This window comes from Oryctolagus cuniculus, chromosome 15, assembly GCF_964237555.1.
Source record: "Oryctolagus cuniculus chromosome 15, mOryCun1.1, whole genome shotgun sequence".
NCBI classification, from domain to species: Eukaryota; Metazoa; Chordata; class Mammalia; order Lagomorpha; family Leporidae; genus Oryctolagus; species Oryctolagus cuniculus.
This window is the reverse complement of record NC_091446.1, coordinates 59,719,666-59,743,468: the sequence shown is the minus strand read 5'-3', so window position 1 is coordinate 59,743,468 and position 23,803 is coordinate 59,719,666. Positions and strand designations below refer to the sequence as shown.

Sequence of the window (23,803 nt, the reverse complement as noted above, 5' to 3'; positions counted from 1 at the left end):
GCATTTTTGCGGCGTTTCCCGCGGATTCTTCAGAATTCTCCTCTCTGGACAGGGCGGGCGGGAAGCTGAGGAGCCAGCTGCAGTGGGCTTGGCTCTCACCGAGCTGTTTCATTTTCCTCTCCCAGAAATCCCTTCATTGTCGAGCTCGATTGGGAGAGAAGGGGGGCTCCCTCAGGAGATGGGGTAGAGACCCAGGTTCTGCGCTTTAGGTCTGCAGCCATTACCTTTAAACGTCATTAGGTTCCCCCACTTGTGAAGTGTGGCAGTGCCCTGGGTGCTCCACTTGCGTTATTTCGTTAGAGCTCTGAGAGCCGGGCAGAGAACCGAGGCCTGGGGGTGGCGCTCGCGGTCGGCGCGGCGGGTCCAGAGCGCATGCGCACCTCGTGGCCGCGGCGGGTGGCGCCGCCTGGATGCGGCGGACGCGGAAGCTGAGGGACGTGAGCGGAGGCCCTGTAGTGGGTTGTGCTCCTGAAAGGGTTCCTGGAAAGTCACAGAACTTCCTAACAAGGCAAGGAGGCACAGCGACTTCTGGAAACTCTGGTGTTAAGTGACCTCACTTGATAAGTGTGTGCGTTTTCCTGAGACGCTAGCATTGCCTTTACCTAAAGGATGGTGTTAACTTTATGTTTCTGTGTTGGAGCAAACTGTTGAAATCTTTACTTAATGTCTGCTAAACTGATCTTCTGTATATAAAGAGAATCAAAAATGAATCTTGATGTGAATCTTTACTTAATGTATGCTAAACTGATCTTCTGTATATAAAGAGAATCAAAAATGAATCTTGAGGTGAATGGAAGGGGAGAGGGAGTGGGAAAGGGGAGGGTTGTGGGTGGGAGGGACGTTATGGGGGGAAGCCATTGTAATCCATAAGCTGTACTTTGGAAATTTATATTCATTAAATAAAAGTTAAAAAAAAAAAGGATGGTGTTAAGAGTGTGAACCCATTTAATTATGGAAGGAGGCAGAGTACTTGAGAATTGTGAGAATAAGTTTTCTCTAATTCCAGGTGGTTGTTTGAGGGATTTTATCTCTCTCTTTTTTTTTTTAAATTTGGCAGAGCTGTAAATCTGGTCCCATTTTTCTCTATGAATAATTCATGGGAACAAAGTTATTGCCAGTGTCCCCAGGCATAACTCTCATGATATACATGCAGTTCACTTGGACCTTTCCCAGTATACCCTATCCAAGAAGAAATGCCTTTTTTCCTTTTTCTTGTTCTTAGATTCTACATGAGCTCTGAGATAGTCTAGAATTTAATCTTACCATTTTATTAGTTGTATCTTGATCTTGAGGTATTTCTTTTTCTTTCCTCTGTGCAGTTGGAAGATGATAATATTTACTGAGAGCTGCTTCTCTCTCTTAACCTCCCCTTACCCCTTGTAAGAATTCTCTTCACTTGCTTAAAACCTTGACAGTAATGGAAATTGATTATGGTTAAAATTGTTCAATCACAATTTTTACTTTTTTTTTTTTTTTGAGAGGAAAAGAAGACTGCAAAGGAAAAGAACCTATTGTGAAGTTAATGTGTATTTGGCGGGAACAACTGTGATTGAATGTTTGTAAGATTTCCAATACTTATCTTTTTATTTTTATTTATTTGACATGTAGAGTTACAGACAGTGAGAGAGAGAGACAGAGAAAGGTCTTCCTTCCATTGGTTCACTCCCCAAATGGCTACCACGGCTGGCACTGAGCCAATCTGAAGCCAGGAGCCAGGTGCTTCCTCCTGGTCTGCCATGCGGGTACAGGGCCCAAGGACTTGGGCCATCCTCCACTGCCCTCCTGGGCCACAGCAGAGAGCTGGCCTGGAAGAGGAGCAGCCGGGACTAGAACCCGGCACCCATATGGGATGCTGGTGCTGCAGGCGGAGGATTAACCAAGTGAGCCACGGTGCTGGCCCCCCAAATACTTTTATTTAACATTTAATTTTCAGCATATTGTGAGTTAATGTAACCTTTCCTTAAAAATGAGATAATCTTTTCTTCTGATTGATCATGTTAAATTGAAACATGAGATCAAAATTATTGTAGATTTTTTTTACCCCAAAGTGTGTCTTTCCAAATAAGTTTTAGATCTCACCTTAGATCTTTATCATCGTCATTTAATGCAGTGAGTGGAAAATTAGGGAAAAAGAAGTAATGTACATCTGTTCCAACATAGCTTTAAGTATAATATGTTCATGACACTAACATCGTAAAACATTGGTTTGCAACTGTGCAACTTTTAGTTTGTAAGACCCCTGGTGTTCTGTTGGTCTACTTCTCCCTGCCTCTCCCCATTTTGTTCTTTTGTGTGTGGTCCATATTGGACCAATTTGGGTGTGGAAGGCAAATATCTTGTGGCTTCCTCAGAAAACCTTTCTTTGTGCCACTTTCAGAAGTAGAATACTGGGTTAGGGCATGCAGTTGGGAGCAGAGTAGCATTTCTTTGTTCCTTTATCACAAGTCAGTAATTTATTTTGAATCATTTTGATGGGTCTTTTTGGGAGGCATTTTGTAAAATCACAAAAGTGTGAATCTGGAAGAAAACACTCAAGCTAGTTGAATCGCTTCATTTACAGACAGGAAACTGTGGCCCATTAGTGGCTTGCCCTGGGTCACATAGCTAATTAGTGGCAGATTCTGGACTATAACTTGTGTTAATAACCTAATATTTTTATTAAAATTTGTTGCCCTCGTGTATTCTTTGTTAGTGTCTGGTAGAGTGGTATGCAAATCAAGAAGCGTGTATGTGGCAGTAGATAAAGCCAATAGTAGGAGAGGGTTGTAAGTTGACTGTAAAAGGCACATGAAGGACACTGATTATATTGTGTCTGATATTTTTTGTTCTTTTTTATTCAGCACCCATCCTCCCAACTGATAATGACACATCAATTGTGTTTAAGGAGGACCACTCCACCTCTATTGATTGAAATCTTACTTTGGCTGTTAATCAAGCTATCTCACTCTCCTTGGACCAAGGAACAGGAATGTGACTAGTATTAGTTTTCTGTTACTGCATAAGAAATTACCATGTTCAGTGGCTTTAAACAACACAAACCTATTATCTCACAGTTTCTGTTGGTTAGCAGTGTGATCCTGGGTTGACTGAGTCCTTTGCTTAGGAGTCTCATGAGGATCTGGGACTGTGATCTCATTTGAAGGTCATGATGCTCTTCTGAGAGTACTAGTTGTTGGCAGAATTCAGCTCCAGTAGTTGTAGGACTTGTTGATTCTCAGGGGTTGGGGGCTGGTAGTGGTGGGGTGGATACAGAGGGGTGGGCATTCCCAGGTTCTAGATGCTGCTTACTGTTCTTGCCAGGTGGTGCTTCCGCAACTTAGTACTTTGGTCTCTTTGATTTGCTACAATGGAGTTTTATATTGTAAAATGCAATCACAGAAGTGATTATAACTTCATGAGGGAGATTATATAGGGTGTGTAACAGCAGAGGTGGGAATCTTGGGGCCATCTTAGAATTTGCCTACTCTATCCTTCAAGCCAGGACAATCAGATTCAAAATCTCTGTTCTTTCCTGTATACAACTGTATTATTTATAGAAATTTCACACAAAACACATATGTAGTAACCAAAGGGGGGGTGACCAGAGTTTGGCCATTTTGACTTAACTGCTTGTTTGTGTTTTTGTACTTCACTTGAAAGGACTTGAATTTTAGAGCCTTAGCCACCAGTCAGGATTCTTGATTTTAATTTTACATCAGTTGGAGAATAGCCCAAGTGGCCTTGCAGCCACTGCAGGGTTAATGCAGCCAGGGCCCCCCTCCTCCCCATAACAGCCCACACTCTCAGAATTCCATTTTAGATGTATTATGTTTGAAATATATTTGACACATTCAAATGAATTTGTCATAATTTATGTAGGTACCCTTTTGGACTAAATCAAACCTTATGAACTAGAAATAGAGCAGCAATTTTTTCTTGAAGAAAATTTATGTTGGTCATTTCATTTTTTTTTTAAATCTCAGCTTTTCCACAACTGGAGTTTAAATGTTATTTTAAAAAAATTTAAACATTAAATGCTGTAATATGTACACAACGGTTTGAGAGCCTACATCCTAGATAGATAAGACAAAGTAGAGAGCATCCCATGGTGAAGAGGGAAGCCGGCATGTCCAGAACAGTGGTGGATAGAGTCAATGTAGAGGACCACTTTTTGAGGATGCCTTGAAAATGATCCAGAACTTGGGTTAGAGGGTACTGAACATAGCCACAGTACCTAGTTTAAACTGTCATTTGTGTTGTCGTTTCTTTATCTTGCCTCTGTCTGTAAGTTCTGGCTAAAATACAATGCTGTGGAAAATTAAAGAAAGGACTTGTGTTCTGCCTGGGATGGAGTAGTGCATACCCTGGAGCATAGGAGCAAAGGCAGCAGTGTAGCAGCAGAACAAGGCATCCAAAATAGAAAAACACCGTGGGCCTCTTGTGAGCATCAGTGAGAGAGCCCTGGGCATCATTCACAAATAGCCAAGAAATACTTTAGAGAGCTAATTTCTATCATTTAAGAAAGTGGAAGCTTATGCTTTTGATATTTATGTATTTCAAAGGATATATGGTTTTATGTTATAAAACAAATGTTGAGTCTCAGATGTTTGAGTTATCCATCCCATGACTTCCAGTGGATGCCTAAAACTGGATAATACTAAATCCCACATAGACTAAGTTTCCTTTCCTTTGTATATACTACTAACTAATAGACAGGTAGTATATACAAAGTGGATACACTGAAATTCATCTCCTAAGCAGGATGGCATGGGATTTTATCATACTTCTTAGAACAACATGTAATTTAAAACTTGATTATTTTTAAAATTTTCCATTTAATACTTTTGGATTGTGGTTGACTTTTGTATAACCGAGAGCAAAACTTCAGACAAGGGGGAGATACTGTGCATAGTTAAGTCTTTAATAAATGATAACAATTTTTATTTTTATTTATTTTTAAAGATTTTATTTATTTATTTGACAGGTAGAGTTACAGACAAAGAGAGAGAGAGGTCTTCCTTCCATTGGTTCACTCCCCAAATGGCCGCAATGGCCAGAGCTGCACCAACCCAAAGCCAGGAGCCAGGTGCTTCTTCCCGGTCTCCCATGCGGGTGCAGGGGCCCAAGGACTTGGGCCATCTTCTACTGCCTTCCCAGGCCACAGCAGAGAGCTGGACTGGAAGAGGAGCAACCGGGACTAGGACCGGCGCCCATATGGGATGCCGACGCCGCAGGTGGAGGATTAACCTAGTGTGCCAAGGCGCCTGCCCCAGTGATAACCATTTTTAATCGCATTATCTGTGTAGCAAATGGTACCTAGTTCTTACTGCATTTTAGGCTGGCTCCAACTAAAGTTTAGCATTCATTGTGTACAAGAATAGAATGGAACAAGCAACAATAAGGCTAGGAGAACTGACACCTCCTTCCCAAGAGATCTGGGAAACACAGCAAACTTGCATTTAATTAGGACCAGTTATAATGAGCCTACTGCTCTCCTGTCATCCTGGCATCTCCCTTCATTTCTCTCCTAATATCATTTGTTGTTTTCTGGATCACATTTTCCTTTTTCATTGTTTACTTTCTTAGTTAAGGGGACATGAGAGGTAAAAAAGGGCACACGAGAGGGGAAAGTTGTTTTTAAACTTTGTATGTGATGTAAAAGTCTGAAAATGTCTTTATTCTTGCATTTGTTTGATAGTGTGAGTGAAAAACTGAAATTTTAATCAGAGTTAATCAGAAGTGTTAAGATTTTTACAGTCTCCCGTGAGGGTTTAATTTTCCCGTGAGGGCTTAATTTTCATTTTAAGAAGATGTGAGCCGTCTATGTCTGATAGTTAAAAGTAACCTGCTTACCTCTCTGCTTTTTAGTCCTCGATGTGTAGTTTCGCTCAGAAATTTCTAATTTTCTCTAGAATCACAAAGACCATGTATTGAGTCAAATTGGGACTGCTCTTCCATGAAAGGAGAGTAGGTGAAGATTCAGGTGGGTGGGGCCACCAATCAAATAAAATATTTTTGTGGGGTTAGCATTCAAGATTATTTGCCCTTTGGCTTAAATGAAGGGTCTTTAAAACAATCGTGCAAATTGCTGAAGTCTTCCCATAGGTAAGAAATCTATTTTTATTTATTTATTTCTTATACAGTGTCAGGAGCAAGACTCTTAACTTGAAATTTCTGAAAGTTGTCTTGCTAACTTTTTTTGGTACAGTTTTTGAGGCAAATTAGTTATAACCATCAACTATAAGGTGAACCATTTTAAAGCAGACATTTCAGTAACGTTTAGAACAATCATAATGTTGTACAGCTACCTTCTGTATTTAGTTGTGATTTTCATTACCCTGAAAAGATTGCTCAGCTTGAATAGTGATTCCTTTCTTAGAATGTAGACTTGTGCTTTGGCTTCAAAATTTGGTATTCATATATCAGTAACTCTGGAAACAACCTTGCAGTTCTTTCAGCTCTACATTGCACAGTGTATAGTTTTCAAATCAGAAAATCACAAAAGGACTTTAATGTCCTCCCTACCTGTTGTATTCTTTGAATCTAGAAATGTAGAAATTAAATTAGAACGTACTTGGTATTAAAAATTATAGTAATTTTGTCTTTATGCTTTTTATTTTGATAAATTTAGAAAGGTGCCACTACAGAACTTTTAAAATGCAGAGACTAGAGAGTAGAAAAATTTCATCCAGAAATGGTTCATTTAACAAATAAGTTAATAGATCTGTAATTGTTTCTTTTTTTGGCAGCACATTATGTTGTCATTTATCATATGGTGTAGGATGATCACCACTGACATTCTATGATGGAGTGTCTTCTTACAGAGCTTAAAGTGGGTGAAGTTACATGGAAAATAATTTCTGTCACATTTATGGGACAATGAATAAAGGGAGGAAAAGGTCCAGCAACTGTTTTTAAACATTTAAAGTATTTTTTCCTAAAATTCTTTTTAAAATTTAAATTTTAAATATTTAAAAAAATTAAAACTCTAATTTAAAAAATTTCCTGCTTTTCTTATTAACTGCTCTTTGTTTAGTTTGTGAGATTTAAAAGTTAATAAGGGGCCGGCGCTGTGGCTCACTAGGCTAATCCTCCGCCTTGCGGCGCCAGCACACCGGGTTCTAGTCCCGGTTGGGGCACCGGATTCTGTCCCGGTTGCCCCTCTTCCAGGCCAGCTCTCTGCTGTGGCCCGGGAGTGCAGTGGAGGATGGCCCAGGTGCTTGGGCCCTGCACCCCATGGGAGACCAGGAGAAGCACCTGGCTCCTGCCATCGGATCAGTGCGGTGCGCTGGCCGCAGCGTGCCAGCCGTGGCGGCCATTGGAGGGTGAACCAATGGCAAAGGAAGACCTTTCTCTCTGTCTCTCTCTCTCTCACTGTCCACTCTGCCTGTCAAAAAAGGAAAAAAAAAGTTAATAAGGAAACTTCAAAAGGGGCAACATACTCTCTAGAAAGCAGACCCACCAACTTTCGTTAGCTGTGGGTTGTAGTTAAGCTACATTTCTTGTCTCATTCTATCAATCAAATATACAGATGGTCTATTTTGTTTTTTGTTTATTTTAGTATAGAATAAAATACTGCATAGCAAGAAGGTAGGCCTAGCAAATGTAATTTATTGAGCTCCAAAGCATACAACTATAATTTTTAATGATTACAGATAAATTAGATGATAAAAATTAAATTGTGTATTCTAATTAAATGCTAATTAAATATTTATATGTATATAAATATAGGAATACCTTGAAGATATTGCAGGTTCAGTCCAGACCCCACAATAAAAGCAGTAAGTTGATTCATATGTATTTTTTAGTTTTCTACTGCATATCAAAGTCACAGTTACACTTTACTGCAGTCTGTTTTGTGTTAAATAGCATTGTGTCTAAAAGAGCAATAAATGTATCTCGATTTAAAAATGCTTTATTGTTAAAAAATGCTAATGATCATCTACACTCTCACTAAGTTGTAATCTTGCTGGTAGAGGGTCTTGCCTCAGTGTTGTTGACTGTTGACTGATCAGGTGGTGGTTGCTTGAGGTTGGGTGGCTGTGGCAATTTCTTAAAATAAGACAATGAAGTTTGCTTCATTCATTGAGTCTTACTTTCATGAACGATTTCTCTTGGCATTTGAGGCTGTTTGATAACATTTTACTCATAGTAGAAAGTCTTTCAGAATTGGAGTCAGTCCTCTAACTCTACTACTGCTTTATCAACTAAGGTTTATATCATATTCTAAATTCTTTGTTGTTATTTCAACAGTGTCCATCACATCTTCACTAGAAGTAGATTACATCTTAAGAAATCATTTTCTTTGCTCACCCATAAGCAGCAATTCCTTTTCTGTTCAAGTTTTATCACAAAATTGTGATAATTCAGTCGTATCTTGTTATTACACTGCATCTGCAGTTATTTCCCCCACTGAAGTCTTGAGCCCTTCAATATCGAATTTCATGAACTTTGGAATCAACATCTTCCAAACTCCTAGTAATGTTTGTATTTTGACCTTCTCTCATAAATCATGAATGTTCTTAATGGCGTCTAGAATGGTGAATTCTTTCTGGAAGGCTTTTTCTTTTAATGGCTTTTTTTTTTAATGATTATTTATTTGAAAGGCAGAGTTACAGAGGCAGAGGCAGAGAGGAGAGGTCTTCTGTCTGCTGGCTCACTCCCCAAATGACCACACGGCCAGAGCTGGGCTCATCCAAAGCAAGGATTTGAGCCACCCTCTGCTGCTTTTCCAGGCACATTCTCAGCAAGCTGGCTCCAAATGGAGCAGCTAGGACTCGAACCAGTGCCTGATGGGATGCTGGCACTACAGGCAACAGCTTTACCTGCTTTGCTACAATGCCGGCCCCTCCGGGAGGCTTTTAGTCCATTAGAAGAATCACTCCCTATGGCAGCTATAGGCTTACAAATTAGAATCCTTAGATAGTAAGATTCGAAAATCAAAATTACTTCTTGATCCATGGGCTGAAGAATGGATATTGTGTTATTATGCATGAAAACATTAATCTTACTGTACATATTCAGCAGAGCTCTTGGTGATCAGGTGCATTGTCAATGAGCAGTAATGTTTTGAAAGGACTTTTTTTTTTTTTTTTCTCAGCCGGATGTTTCAACAGTAGGCTTACAAGTTTCAGTAAACCAATATTGTAAACAGATATGCTATCATCCAGGCTTTGTGGTTCCTTTTATATGCACAGGTTAGAATAGATTTAATATAATTTTTAAAGGCCCTAGGATTTTGGAATGATAAATCAGCTTTGACTTTTCCTTAAACTCTCCAGATGCATTAGCCAATAGCAATAGAGTCAGCCTGTCCGTGTGCTTTGAAGCTCTGAAGCTAGGCATTGGCTTCTCCTCTTCAGCTATCAAAGTCCTAAATGGCATCTTCCAACATACAGCTGTTTCATCTACTTAGAAAATTTGTTGCTTGGTGTAGTCATTTTTATCAATTAGTAAGATCTGGATAACCTGTTGCAACTTCTACATCAGTACTTGCTGCTTCATCTTGCGCCTTTATGTTATAGGATGGCTTCTTAAACCTCATGAGCCAACCTCTGCTAGCTTCAAGCTTTTCTTGGTAGCTTCCTCACCTCTCTCAGCCTTAGAATTCTGTAAGAATTAAAACTTAAGTCTGGATTAGGCTTTGTCTTAAGGGAATGTTGTGGATAGTTTTGTTCTCTGCCCAGACCCCTAAATAAGGCTGTTTTGCTGTCTTTTTTAAAAAAAATTTATTTGAGAGCAAGTTGGCAGGGAGAGAGAACAACCATTTGCTGGTTCTCTACCCAAATGCCTGTAATGGTCCACAGATGGTGCAGAAGCCAGGCACCTGGAACTTAATCCACGTCTCCCAGGTGAGTGGCAGGAAGTCAACTACCTGAGCATCACCACTGCCTCTCAGGAAGGGAGCTGGACTGGGGTCTGGCGTGGAATCCAGGTTCCTCAACACAGGGTGCAAACACCTTAACTGGTGTCTTTTTTATTTATTTATTTATTTATTTATTTATTTATTTATTTTTTAACTTTTATTTAATGAATATAAATTTCCAAAGTACAGCTTATGGATTACAATGGCTTTCCCTCCATATCGGCTCTCCCACCCGCATCCCTCCCCTTTCCCACTCCCTCTCCCCTTCCATTCACATGAGGATTCATTTTCGATTCTCTTTATATACAGAAGATCAGTTTAGCATACATTAAGTAAAGATTTCAACAGTTTGCTCCCACACAAACATAAAGTGAAAAATAATAGATGATTTTTTAAATGATGATGAAATCAGATCAGACCTATTGTCATGTTTAATCCCAGTGAGAGTCAAGTTGGGAATTGATAATTTCTTCTTCTTCTTTTTTTTTTTTTTACAGAAGATCAGTTTAGTATACATTAAGTAAAGATTTCAACAGTTTGCACCCCCATAGAAACACAAAGTGAAATACACTGTTTGAGTACTCATTATAGCATTAAGTCTCAATGTACAGCACATTAAGGACAGAGATCCTACATGAGGAGTAAGTGCTCAGTGACTCCTGTTGTTGACTTTACAAATTGACACTCCTGTTTATGGCATCAGTAATCTCCCTATGCACCAGTCATGAGTTTCCAAGGCTATGGAAGCCTTTTGAGTTCACCGACTCTTATCTTGTTTAGACAAGGTCATATTCAAAGTGGAGGTTCTCTCCTCCCTTCAGAGAAAGGTACCTCCTTCTTAGAAGACCTGTTCTTTCCACTGGGATCTCACTCACAGAGATCTTTCATTTAGTTTTTTTTTTTTTTTTTTTTTTTTTTTTTGGCCAGAGTGTCTTGGCTTTCCATGCCTGAAATACTCTCATGGGCTCTTCAGCCAGATCTAAATGCCTCAAGGGCTGATTCCAAGGCCAGAGTGCTGTTTAGGACATCCACCATTCTATGAGTCTGCTGAGTATCTCGCTTCCCATGTTGGATCACTCTCCCCTTTATTTATTCTATCAGTTAGTATTAGCAGGTACTAGACTTGTTTATGTGCTTCCTTTGACTCTTAGTCCTTTCATTATGATCAATTGTGAACTGAAATTGATCACTTGGACTGGTGAGATGGCATTGGTACATGCCACCTTGATGGGATTAAATTGGAGTCCCCTGGTATGTTTCTAACTCTACCATTTGGGGCAAGTCAGCTTGAGCATGTCCCAAATTGTACATCTCTTCCCTCTCTTATTCCCACTCTTATGTTTAACAGGGATCACATTTCAGTTAAATTTCAACACTTAAGAATAACTGTGTATTAATTACAGAATTAAACCAGTCATGTTAAGTAGAACAGACAAAAAAACTACTAAGAGGGATAATGTATTAAGTTGTTCATTAACAGTCAGGGCTATGCTGATCAAGTCACTGTTTCCCATAGTGTCCATTTCACTTCAACAGGTTTCCTTTTTGGTGTTCAGTCAGTTGTCACCGATCAGGGAGAACATATGGTATTTGTCCCTTTGGGACTGGCTTATTTCACTCAGCATGATGTGTTCCAGATTCCTCCATTTTGTTGCAAATGACTGGATTTCGTTGTTTCTTACTGCGGTATAGTATTCTAAAGAGTACATATCCCATAATTTCTTTATCCAGTCTACCGTTGATGGGCATTTAGGTTGGTTCCAGGTCTTAGCTATTGTGAATTGAGCTGCAATAAACATTAGGGTGCAGACCGCTTTTTTGTTTGCCAATTTAAATTCCTTTGGGTAAATTCCAAGGAGTGGGATGGCTGGGTCGAATGGTAGGGTTATCTTCAGGTTTCTGAGGAATCTCCAGACTGACTTCCATAGTGGCTTGACCAGTTTGCATTCCCACCAACAGTGGGTTAGTGTCCCTTTTTCCCCACATCCTCACCAGCATCTGTTGTTGGTAGATTTCTGCATGTGAGCCATTCTAACCGGGGTGAGGTGAAACCTCATTGTGGTTTTGATTTGCATTTCCCTGATTGCTAATGACCTTGAACATTTTTTCATGTGCCTGTCTTAACTGCTAGGCTGTCTGCCCGTTTGGCTTTCTTGTTTGTGTGTTGTTTGGAGTAGCATTTAAAATTTCCTTTAAGGATTTTTCCTTTGCATTCACAACTTGGCTGAATGTTTGATACAAGAAGCCTAGTTTTCGGCCTCATCTCGGCTTTTGACATGCCTTCCTCTCCAAGTTTAATAATTTCTAGCTTTTCACTTAAAGTGAGAGGTGGGACTCTTTACTTGAAAACTTAGAGGCTGTTGTGGGGTTATTAATTGGCCTGAGGAGGAGGTGAGAGATAGGGGAATGTTTGGTGGAGTCGTCAGAATGCATATATGGTTTAGGTTCACTGTGTTACATTGTACAGTTTATGGTGCCCCTAAACAATTACAATAGTAACAATGAAGATCACTGATCACAGATCACCATAACAGATAAAACAAGAGTAAAAAGGTCTGAAATATTATGAGAATTACACATAGACATGAGGTGAGCACATGCTGTTGGCAAAGTGGGGCTGATACACTTGCTCCATGCAGGGTTGCCCACAGACCTTCAAATTGTAAAAACAAACAAAAAACCAACTGCATCTGTGAAGTGCAGTAAGGTGGAGCACCAATGAAAGAGACATGCCTGTACACACATATACATAAAAACATAAATGTAATTATTTAGAACAGTGTTTGTCAATGTGTGGTTCCCAGACCAGCATCACTGGCGTCACCTGGGAACTTGATACAAAAGCAGATTCTGTTGAAATGGAATGTCTAAGGGCGAGGTTTCTCTGGTTCAACAAGCCCTTCAGGTTGTTCTGATCGAGGGACCATGCTCGCATTTGAGTTCTATTAAAAACTGATAGGTTGCCCTTCATGTTTTTACTGAAATTACATTTGAAAAATAAGTAGCCTGGCCTAGAAATCCTGATGTAAAGATGGAATGGTTTTCTGTGTGTGTTTTTAAATTATCTTCCCTTAGTATTTCCTTCTAGACTCTTTTCTATGTATATTTTTTACACATTTTACAAAATAGCCATACAATTTTTGATTTTGTTTTTTTTTGGACCTACTGTAGAATAAACATTCTCTAAGTCATTAAAAAACTCTGTAAAAACAGTATTTAAAAACTTCTTAATAATTCACATTTTTATGCTAATTTCCCATGTTTTGTGCTGTGGAAGATTGTCTTTGTTTAGGGACAATGAAAGAGCAGTTCCTTGCTTACCTGGTTACACACACATTTACTGATAGCTTTTCTCTCTCTTTTTTTTTAAAAAAATATTTATTTATTTGAGAGATAGTTACAGACAATGAGAGGGAGAGACAGAGAGAAAGGTCTTATGTCTGTTGGTTCACTTTTCAAATGGCGGCAGCGGCCGGAGCTGCGCTGATCCAAAGCCAGGAGCCAGGAGCTTCTTCTAGTCTCCCACACGGGTGCAGGAGCCCAAGGACTTGGGCCATCTTCTGCTGCTTTCCCAGGCCATAGCAGAGAGCTAGATTTGAAGAGGAGCAGCCGGACTAGAACTGGTGCCCATGTGGGGTACCGATGCCACAGGTGGAGAATTAACCAACTGCGCCACAGCACCGGCCCCAATAGTTTTTCACATTGCCTGGGAAGCATAGACAAAGCTGGTTAAGCTGTAAAGCAGATGATAGTGGGTGCTGAAAAATGTTGGTTTATTAGATAAGTTTATATAATATAATATAATACATATTATTAAATATATAATAGGTAAAATAATAATAATATGAGCACAATAACTTATTGTTATTTGTGTTTTTCATTTAATGCTTCCTGTTTTGATACTTCCTTTGTGTGCTTTGTTCTCAGTTTCTTGTCCCTTTACTGTTGAGGGCCTGCATTCTCTGTCTTAGTTCTTTTTGAATCACTTATTCCATCAAATATTTGCACATTCCTTCTCAGGATCTTGAAGCCTGTAAAGGCAGGAATTTGGAGGCAATGATAAACAATTGAAGAAGATATCTTGGAACATACTTGGTTTTCCTTGTCTTTAATCTCAGAACAGAGGCACTTGCTTCCTTGAACTTAGCTGCCTTTGGAGTAGTCAAATAAACTAGCTGTCCACTTATTAGTTACATGTCTTTAGCAAATAACTGCTTGGATGTTAGGGTTTTGCCTCTGTCAAATATGTGGGGGTGGCATCGTATATAATTTACAGATAGGAGAATCACATTAAATCTAAAGTGCTAGCATAGCATCTGCCACCTAACAAGTCCTCAGTAACCATTAGGTATTACAATCAGAGGTACCATTGGTTTTTAACCTTAGAGCCAATTTGTATAGTTGCTGAGCTTCTGGTTTTAGCTCATGATTATTGTGACTAACTTATTTGCATTTCACGTTAACATAAAATTGGCTCTACTTTCTCTTGCAGTTATGTTTAACCTTTAAAACTTTTAAAATACTTATTTATTTGGAAGGCAAAGTGACATATGCAGGTAGAGATGCAGAGAGATTTTCCATCCACTGGTTCACCCCCTAAATGGCTGCAACACCAAGGGTTGGGCTGATCCAAAGCCAGGGGCCAGGAACTCCTGGTCTCCCTTGTTGGTGGCAGGTGCCTAAGTACTTGGGCCATCTTCTGCTGCCTTCCCAGGGACATTAGCGGGAAGTTGGATTGAAAGCAGATCACCTGGGGCTTGCACTAGCACTCCAATAAGATATGCCGTGTCACAAGTAGAGGCTTAGTCTGCCGCACCACAGTGCTGGTCCCCAAATTTGAAACTTTTATGGGGAAATTATTTTAAGAAGGTATTATCTCAGATCCCTACTTTACTTTTCTTTTTTAAAACTTAAATTCTGGAGCTGGCATTGTGACACAGCAGATTAAACTGCTGCCTGCGCCGCTAGCATCCCATATTGGAGTGCTGGTTTGAGTCCTGGCTGCTCTGCTTCTAATCCAGCTTCCTGATAATGTTCCTTGGAAAGAAGCAGATGATGGGCCAAGTACTTGGACCCCTGCACCACTTGGGAGACATGGATGGAGTTCCAACTCCTGGCTTTTACTTGGACCAACCATGGCTGTTGCAGGCATTCAGGGAGTGAACCAGTAGAATGAAGACTTTTTTTTCTCTCTCTCCCTTTCAAATTAAATCTTTAAAAGTAAAGAAATAAATTTGAATTCTGTATTTAGAGGAAGTTATATTTGGTTGAGTACTTACATTTTATTGTCTTTAAGGTAAATATTACAGACTTTCTAGAAGTTTTTGGGGAGAATTATGTATTAGTGTACTATTAATGATAAACTCCTTTCAAGTTTTTCTTATAATCTGTATACTTTTTTAATTCTTTGGTGTCATTACTTAATATACTAACTGAAAAATAAAAAGAAACATAACTGGATTGTATTCTTATTTTGTATAAATTTTGGGGATTTTGTGCATATACTTATTGAATTTGAGAAATCTAATTAACAGAGATTAACCATACAAATGATTATATTAATGCTGATAATTTTTTTTTTTCTATCCATGTGCTGAGCAGCTGTTTGAACTGGGCCCTGAAGAAAGGAAACAAGCAGAATGCTCTGGCTGGTAAGTCTGGGGCCAAGGAAATAGGGAGGGAATTGTAAAAAGAGCGCTGCCATCAATTATGTGTAACACTGGGATCAACTGAGAAATGTAAAGCTAAGGAAATGTGCATAATTGTCAGATATGAGACCAACTAACAAAAATTAATAACATTTCTTTACATCCCTCATAGTGAAGTAGCCCCTTGACAGTAGGGCTCCATTTTGGGGCACTTGAGACTCCATTCTGGGAAAGCAACCCCCCCTCCCCCCCGAACCGTGAGGCTCTGGTCTGAAACTGTGATCTCAAATAGTCGGACAATAGCAGTGCACTACATCACCCTTGGCAGAGCACAAAAACCCCCTAGCATGATTGCTCAAGCTTAAAAGTAGAAAGGTTACACCTGGGTTACCTGGGCTAATAATGAAGATGTGATTTGTCTATGTCTTAAGATCATAATTGCTGATTGTAAGATTTTAGCAACCGCTTAACAACCGTGTATTCTCTCCCCCCTCCCGATTTTGCGGTTTTTGCCTTTATAAACCCTATGCTGTAGTTCCTCGCTGCTCCTCTGTTCTTGTGTGTTCAGAGAGCCCCAACATGTTGGATCAATAAATCTTTAACCCTTTGCTGGTTGCATGAGAGAAAGTCTCTTGGAGTCATTCCTTGGGCAGTGGGCTTTTTCGGACCCTAACATTTGGAGGTTCCACTGAGATCTGACTGCTGCCTGTGGACGCCTCCAACGGATATCTCTTGGGGTGAGTAAGGCGCCTATTGTTTTGATTGAACGTGTACACTTTGATTGTTGTTTGGTGAGGTTAGTTATTTGTTTGTAATCGGCATCGTGGTTGTCAGGCTCGAGCGAGAACTCCACCCAACTGTGGCGGGCAGACGTGCTCCAGAGCCACAGACCACATCCCGGGGGACACCCTGGGAGAAAGGGAAAACTGGGGACGCCCAGTGTTTCCTGTTTGGTGGGTTGCCTGCAGTAGGAGAATAGATTGCAGAGACTCACATTTTGTTTGTAATGCCCGTTAGTCTTTTTTATTTGTTAAGGTGCTTTGTTGGCTGTCTTGTTGTTTGTTGATTTTATTCTCTTGTCATTTAGCATTTGTATGGGACGCCTTGAGGGTTCCCGTTTGGTAGACACTTTGTGTGGTCGTTGTGTGCTGCTTCTCTATGCTGTTTGTCTGTTTGTGTACATTGTGTTGTTCGCTAACATGGGCCAGACTGTGTCTACACCTTTGTCTCTAACTTTGAATCATTGGTCGGAGGTAAGCCACTAGGCGCATAACCTTTCTTTGTCAGTCAAGAAGGTAAAGTGGCAGTCTTTCTGTGCCTCTAAATGGCCTGCTCTAGGAGTGGAGGGCTCATTCCATTTACCACTCATTCACTGAGTGAAAGAGGCCGTTCTGCAGCCTGGCCGTCATGGGCACCTGGACCGGGATTTTGAGAAGAGTCAAATACTCAGTATTCCTTCCCTCAAGCGGGACCGGATCTGTGGAAGTGACCGTTGAGTGTCTGGCACCCTACAGCTCTCCGAGAACGTGGAGTCCCCCAGGCCACGGCTTAGCTATGGCCGAAACTCCAGAGGGATTGTAAGGAACGGGAGGGAAATTAGGAAGGGCAGTTGGCTGAGAGCCTGGAGACCCCCTGAGCTCGCTTCGGCTTCCCAGCAGCCGGCTTCCCAGCAGCCGGACTGCGACCCGAGGACCAGGTCTCTCTCTTGGAGGGACGCCTGGTCACGCTGCCTACTGCTACGCGAGCAGGGCTTAGCTTCGGTCGAGGCTAATATTGGCCCTTCAGGTAAACTCAGACAACTAGGTAGTGGGTAACCTTGAGCGATAGGAGATTTCAAACCCCACTCAGCCCCCAGACATGAGGAGCTTCATTGCTTTCTGCCTTCCTCCTCCTCCTCCCTGGGGCTCCCTCCCCCACTCTTTTGCTCTCCTCATCTCCATCCATTCCTATACCACTGGCCAGGAGAAAGGGAGAGGGAAGTTCCACAAGTCTCTCCACCTAGGGAAAAGCTGTTACCTGTTACCCGTTAACCCTTTCCAACCTGGTAGAAAGTTTTCTGTCTTTGCAGCTTATGGTAGCTCTGGTGCGTCTTAAAGTTTTTTGTGAACTATTACTGTTGCTAAGCTTTGATTGCCTGAGGACTAAATCTGGAAAAGAACTAAAGTTAACTATCTGTTGTAATTGACTGAGTGTCTGCAGTAGTCCTAATTAATCTGGCTTTGGTTAAATTATAGAAGGTTCCCAACACTCTTGGTGAAACGGCGCACCTACCCAACCCCACGGCTAGTCCTGCCAGGCCCCGGTGTGCGCAGTCTTCCCTGTAAATGGGGGACCACTGCCTTTCTCTGCACTCTATTCTAGTCCATGTGGCCTGCAGCACCCAGGCAGGCATAGCCAAATATCTCTAGGCAGAGCCCCCACCCCAGGGCTGCTTTTTTTTCTCCTTTCCTGGAGGAATTTCCAATTCAATACTACTGCTGGCCTTACCTAAGGGAACCTTAAGCCATTAACCCTTTCCAACCTGATGGGTTTTTCTCTTTGCAGCTAATGAAAACCTAAACAATGGATTCATATGCTGATAATCAGCTCTTTTCTGTGCTGCTGTCCCTGACTCATCTGAGAGCGTTCACCTGTCTTGAAGGTTTCGCATTTTTCTATTGCCATTAGAGTCTTGATTGGGAAAACTACAATGCGAAGTTGTTTACATTGTTTATCTGTTTTTAATGTCTGAGTGATTACCCAACTGATCAGAAATGTACTAATTTTGGCTAAATGGTTTGACTCTCTGACAGCTTAAATTCTAAACCGAGTCTTCCAACTTTGGGCTTCCAGTCAGATCCCTGGAACTCTCAAAGGATGAGACTCTAAATTTGTTAAAGTAACAGCTGCTTGGGTCAATTCAGATTATATAAAATATATTAAAATGTTATAAATGGTGTCAGATCTATGCTGTATTTATGTTTTTGCTTTCCAGCTAAAGTGCTCTTATAAAAATAAGAGTAAATTCTGTGTATACAAGCCTTTATGTTGTTAACTAAAGTAAGCCAATGCAGATTGGTTCAGAGAATTGAGGTAATGCAAACGCCCTTCAGTTTGCTCAGTGGCTTGCTTGCTCAGTTTTACATGTCTTTGATATGCTTTAAACTTGTTTCTCTTAATGACCAAGATCTTTTCAAAGTTGTAAACATGCACTAGTGTTTGCTGTCCAGGAGGTGTTATCCTCATGTTACTTAAAAACATAAAAATGTAATTTTAACTTTTATTTCAGATAATGGTGTGGTATTCATTAATAACTCAGTGTCATAAGTCATCTAGGCATCAGTGCTAAGTAAAACTTGGGAAAATATATTATATATACTTTTAACATCTCAAATTCAATAAAAAAAAAACTGTTTGAGTTTGTTAACATGTATTCTCATAGGTTGTCCATACATGACAATTCAAGGCTATGTAAAAGTAACTACAGGTATAAAGTTTCAAAAGGTGTAAACAAGTCATAAAAAGTTTTAAAATGTTTACAATTTTAAAATATTGTTTACAGAGTTGAGTGCTAATGCCAAAATTACACTGACCTAAAGTTAAAGTCTGATCTTCTGTTATAACAATGGTTTTTTTTTTTTAAATGTGTACTAATGTTAGTAAATATCTAAAAATGGTCTAAATCATAAATCTTGGAATCTGTTTTTGCAAAAACTGTAACGTCTATTTTAACAGTGTCTGCTTAATCGATTACTCTGCCATTTCTAGAGTTAGGTCCTGTAAGCTCTTTTTGACTCTGTTAAATAATTCTAAATTATGTAAACTCTTATATACAAGTTTCTTTTTTTATTTCTGGTTTATTCGACAACAAGAGACATAAAATTCATGTTAATCCATTGTGTACTCTGCTGTCTCTGTTAAGTTATGGTTATGCGGCAGATGCTAGAAAACTGGGTTCCAGAAAACCAAAAAAGCTCTAGTGTCCACAGGTTACACGGTAAATACCCAGAAGCCAAAGAATGGCAGAGACCTCTGCCACAATTTCTCCTCTAAGCCTCTAAGTCAGGCTACACAGTAAACACTGGTTAAACTGCCAGTTAAATCTAAAAGCCCAGAAAGTCAGGCTAGAGACCCAACTTGCTGCCTAACTTCTCCTCTTTTTTCTTCCAGAAGGGAAGTTACTACTGTTCTGCAGGACTCTCCACTGTGACGTACGGTTTGATCCCCAGACCTTCTGTAAGGGATGACTGACCTTTTCTGTAATAATGCCTGGCCACAGTATAGGGCCCCAAACAACATAAAAAAAAAGAGGTTAAAATATAAAATAATGTGACAACTAGATCAATTTTTCGGTGTAAAAAGTTACACTGACGACCTCAAAGTATGCAAGCAGGTCACCACAGTTGATCTTACCTAAAGGGTCATAGTTCTCCTCATGGGCACGGTCTTAACTCGCAGGAAAATACTAAGTGTCAGAATTTGCCCATGACCATAATTTTTCTAGCTCACCCTGATATTAAAAAAATCTCCAAAAATCAGGGTTGGGTTGGGCGCCCCCTTGACTGGCATCATAGAGGCTGCCTCCATGGTCCACTTTATTAGAGACCAGGGAAATGAGGAGCAAGCTAGCAGCAGGAGCAATGTAGGGATGGGCAACAGGCCAATCAATGGCTGCTTTACACGGTGATCTGCCGTCAAGGAGACCCAGCAAGGCCAATGCACCCCAAATGGCACCTGTTGCTGATACAAGGAGCCAGGGCATTGGGCAAGCAGCTGTTGTGACAGCAAATGCCTTCTGTCAGCTCTGCCAAGAGCATGGTCACTGGACATGGAACTGTCCTGGGTGTCGAAGGACTCCTGGTTCAGAACCACAGACCCTGTGGCCCTGAGCTAAAAAGCCTTTGGCTCTGCCCAGCCTCTTCCCAGCTTCCAGCCCTAGCCACTGCTATTGAGGGGATGGCCTAGGGTCAGTGAAACGCAAGTTGCCTATTTCTATCAGCCTCCTGTTCAGCTCTCCTCCTAGTCCAGCCATGTAATGCAAGTCAACAGGGTGCCTCCCTTAAAGGAGATTTGCATCTCTTTCAATTCTCTTCCAGCACCCCATGGATAGGTCTGGGCCTCACACACCCAGCCAGGCCTTAAAAGTCTATCCAATAACATTAAGCTTAGAAAGCCCTCCCTGCCAGTTCCTAAAAACAGGGCTTTCAGTAACAGCTAACTCAGATAGCCCTACACCTATTTGGACAGGTCCTCACTGGAGACTTAAAGGGCCTATTTCTTGAGGGGGGTGCACAATAATCAATAATATAAATAGTTAAATGTAAATAATTCATTAGTATGTCTTCTTTCCCAGCCTGAGACTCTAGTCTTGTACGTTGGCTTAACCTCCTAGCAAAACTGGCTACTAGATATCCGAAAAAAAAAAAAATTGTCTCTGGGTCAATCAGACTGGACAGACACAAACCCAAATTTGTACTTTTCCTGGAAAAAGCCAAACAGCTCCAGGACCAGGCCAAGCAGGGCTGGGATTTCTGGCCTAACATCTGATCATAAAAATCCTGGCTATTTCCTCTCCTTGGCCCACTAGCTTCTGCAATCTTGATGCTTCTCTTTGCACCGTGTGTTTTTAATGCCCTTGTTCATTTTGTCTCTAACAGACTAAAAGCTGTTGAACTCCAAATGGTCATCAGGCAAGACTTCCAGCCCATTCCACTGGACGACCTGAGCAGCCCTCTGGACCGAGCAGCACAGTCTTTCCAAGGCCACTGTTGCACACCATAAGACAGGTAGCAAGAGGAAATACCCAAATCCCCCTCGATGCCCACATGCCAGCTTTGAAGAAGTTACAGAAAATGGAACTGCATCCATAATCCCAAAGAAGAATTTTGGGTATTACCTCTTAAGAAAAAATTGTTAGGCAGAAAGTCAGTTATGAGCTTATGTGTGTGTGACATAAAGGCCTAATGTGTCCAGCATATGCATCTGAATCTCAGTCATCCTGACAATGTTTCACGGACAGCCTGGCCTTTACATCCTGCCCTGCCCCCTTCTACCTGATAACCTGCCAGGTAGAGATCCCCACCCCTTCTGCCTGACAAATCTTCCACAATCTCCCAGATACAGCCCAGTATCTGCATTTCAGTATTGCAGAACAGGCGGGGGTTAAATCTCATTTTCATAAAAAAATTATGTGCAACATTAAAAAAATATATATTATTTCTATGCAAATAAAACTGGGGTAATATGTAATAGTATGGCCAAGCTCAGAAAACGCCTTAAAAAAGACAGTGGGAAAGAACTCAGCAACAAGGATGGTTTGAGTCGTGGTTTACCAAATCTCCCTGGCTGACTATGCTACTCTCCTCACTAGCAGGTCCCCTGGTCATTCTGCTCCTAATTGTTACCATTGGACCTTGCATTTTAAATAGACTTGTAACCTTTTTTAGGGAACAAATTGGCAACATTAAACTTATGATAATTCGACAGCAGTATGCCACTCTCAAGAATGCTGAAACTGATAATCTCTAGGATTAGAAATTGTGCCAACAGGAAGTGGGGAATGAAGTAGCCCCTTGATAGTAGGGACTCCATTTTGGGACACTTGAGACTCCATTCTGGGAAAGCAACCCCCCCCACCGTGAGACTCTGGTCTGAAACTGTGATCTCAAATAGTCGGACAATAGCAGTGCACTACATCACCCTTGGCAGAGCACAAAACCCTCCTAGCATGATTGCTCAAGCTTAAAAGTAGAAAGGTTACACCTGGGTTACCTGGGCTAATAATGAAGATGTGATTTGTCTATGTCTTAAGATCATAATTGCTGATTGTAAGATTTTAGCAACCGCTTAGCAACCGTGTATTCTCTCCCCCTTCCCGATTTTGCGGCTTTTGCCTTTATAAACCCTATGCTGTAGTTCCTCGCTGCTCCTCTGTTCTTGTGTGTTCAGAGAGCCCCAACATGTTGGATCAATAAATCTTTAACCCTTTGCTGGTTGCATGAGAGAAAGTCTCTTGGAGTCGTTCCTTGGGCAGTGGGCTTTTTCGGACCCTAACAATAGCCAACTAAAGAATATTAAAAAAATTCCATTGATAGTGTAACAATAGCCCCTAAAGTATTTAGGCATATGCAAAATGTTAATGGCAGAAGCTTTGAAACTGTAAGAAAAGATTAACAATAAATAGAAGTGTTAGGTAGGAAGTCAGATATGAGCTTACGTGTGTGTGTGACAAAGGCCTAAAGAGAAGATGTCTATGTACAGCATATGCATCTCAAAGTCATCCCGATAACGTTTCAGGGGCAGCCCAGTATTTGCATCCTGCCCTGCCCCTTCTACCTGATAACCTGCCAGGTGGGGGTCCTGCCCCTTCTGCCTGATAATCTTCCAGATGCAGCCCAATATCTGCATTTCAAATACCCTGCTTGGATCCTGATCCCCCAAGGGGTCTTGCTTACCCTTCCTCTACCTCAGGGTGGCGCCAACCAGGATTCCTCCTGTCTGATACCTTCAAGGGGAAAACTCAGGAGTTTTTTAGTATTTACATCCATAAAGTCTTTTGTTTCAGGAGGAGATGTGTTAAGACAAAGACCCATCTCCTTAACCCCCCCCCCCCCCCCGCCCTGCACCTCAACCGGATAGTGCGCTCAGCCTGCCCACATGTAATCTCTCCACTCAACCATGTAACCTCGCTCTTCCCCCAAGTCTGAGTGACTGGGCACTCTCTCTCAGGTTCTGTCTGGAGAGGTGCCCATCCGTTCTTATGGATGTCCCTACCCTAATAAACTTTGCTATTTTACTTTCCACTACTCTCTGTCTCACGCCTGAATTCTTCCTTGCACGAAGACAAGAACCCTGCCATTCACCAGTAACAGAAGGACAGCCCATATTGGATGGGACAACTTACTAAAAATACCTTGTTTTTTCCTTAAGTAGTATATAAATTAATTATAATTCCAATTAAAATTTTAGTTGAATTTTTTGAGAAATTCAGTAAACATTAAAATGTATATAAAATAAGAAAGATACAGTAATAGACAAGTCAGCTTTAAAGAAAGGCAAAAGGGTGGCAGATGTTTGGCCTAGCAGTTAGGACATTGATTTCGATGCCCACATCCCATATTAGAGATTTTGGGTTTCAGTTCTGGCTTCACTCTGAAATTTGGGGAATGAACCAGTGGATGGGATCTTTGTTGGGTTCTCTGTCCCTCAAATAAATTAAATAATAAAAAAATAAAAAAAACCAAAAAGGCAGGGACTTATCATAGTAGGTATTAGCACACTAAAAGCCTTAATGTTATACATAGACCAATGAGATGGCTTACTATTTTGGTGA

General features: G+C 40.9%; 1 long non-coding RNA gene across 6 annotated transcripts; it reads left to right on the top strand.

The window, feature by feature from the left end:
* Positions 1-385: 385 nt before the first annotated feature.
* On the top strand, positions 386-22,478 carry LOC127484124 (uncharacterized). 6 transcript variants are annotated; one of them, XR_011382783.1, is made up of 6 exons: positions 388-508; positions 15,446-15,495; positions 16,028-16,229; positions 18,037-18,133; positions 19,642-19,682; positions 21,129-22,478. It is a non-coding gene; the product is annotated as an uncharacterized lncRNA (long non-coding RNA). The 6 variants fall into 6 exon arrangements; XR_011382784.1 differs by having other exon boundaries at positions 19,642-19,707; XR_011382781.1 differs by lacking the exon at positions 16,028-16,229 and having other exon boundaries at positions 386-508.
* The last annotated feature ends 1,325 nt before the right edge of the window (positions 22,479-23,803 follow it).